Below are 1,358 nucleotides of genomic sequence, written 5' to 3'. Positions count from 1 at the left end.
CATCTCGTGAGAATGTTGTGGCCAGTTCTAACTGCTTCTTTGTGTCATGAATATTAAGCACAATTTAAGGACCCCAGCAAAAAGGTGTGGGTGAAATAATCTTTGCTTCATCTGTAGCTCCTATTACGTAACCTTTAATATTTCTTTAACAGAGATGACTAAGGGTTCACTGATGGAACGAAAAGCATTGCAGATAAGCTGTCACCATGAAATACTCCTGCTGATAGTCTAATTCTGTGAGTGCCTACAGTGGTAGATTCGATTCTTAATGATAGGTCTGTGGACAATGTTGCTGTCAACCTTTTACTGGCATTCACTATAGCCATTGGAACCTTAGTAACGTGTAGCACCTCTTTAATCCATGAGTGAGGAACAGCGTCAAATACGTTATTATAGTCTAATCATACAGTCAATGGGTTTTAGGCAGTGCCGCTTCGCTTCCTTAAAGGCAGCTTTGTTGATGAAGTGTGGTTCAGTACATCTCCAGACACCTTTCTTTTTTCCTACCCGCTTTCCAGTTACCACAATGTGTACTTTACTGCGATATTGGGGAAATGCATTCAAGCAACAAGTTTATAATTTATATATCACGTTCAAGCATGTTTGGCCACACGCGTCTCGCGGTTTAAAAAAATGTTTTAGCTACTTGTATTGTACAAACAACTGCTAACCAGTCTTGAATATCAATCTCGGTATTCATTGTCCTTTTGAATAGATAAACGAGGGCGGCCCTGCAGAAAGTAAGCGTTTTATACCATAACCAACTATCAGGTCCCTCCTAGATGACTTTCCGATCGGTAGTTTTGCAACGCAGGCGAGTTTTACTGTTGATGTATATATGTTCTCTTCTGTTTTTAATTATTTCAATTCTTCCTCTGAGGAAGGAAATGGTTTCTAACAAAGTTATAAATCCCTTTTGTTGTAACAAAAACAATGTCACATTTTAAACTTCAGAAAAATCTTACACATTTGTATTGTTCCGCTTACAGATTGTATTTGTAATATGGAGTTACTTGCTTGATTTAATTTTTTGAAAACCCTACCGTATCCAGATTGTCACTTAGGTATTTACTCACCAAACAAAGTGCACTAATTATTATTGGTATAAATGTGAATTTATAATCTGGATATGGAAGCTGTACGTACGTATGTACGTACGTATGTACGTACGTACGTATGTATGTATGTATGTATGTATGTATGTATGTATGTATGTATGTACGTACGTATGTATGTATCCATCCATCCATCCATCCATCCATCCATCCATGTGTATATACATATATGTGTATGTGTGTGTATGTATATCTATCTATCTATCTATCTATCTATCTATCTATCTATCTATCTATCTATCT

This window comes from Octopus bimaculoides, chromosome 1 (assembly GCF_001194135.2).
Source record: "Octopus bimaculoides isolate UCB-OBI-ISO-001 chromosome 1, ASM119413v2, whole genome shotgun sequence".
NCBI lineage: Eukaryota > Metazoa > Mollusca > Cephalopoda > Octopoda > Octopodidae > Octopus > Octopus bimaculoides.
This window is presented reverse-complemented; position numbering follows the sequence as displayed.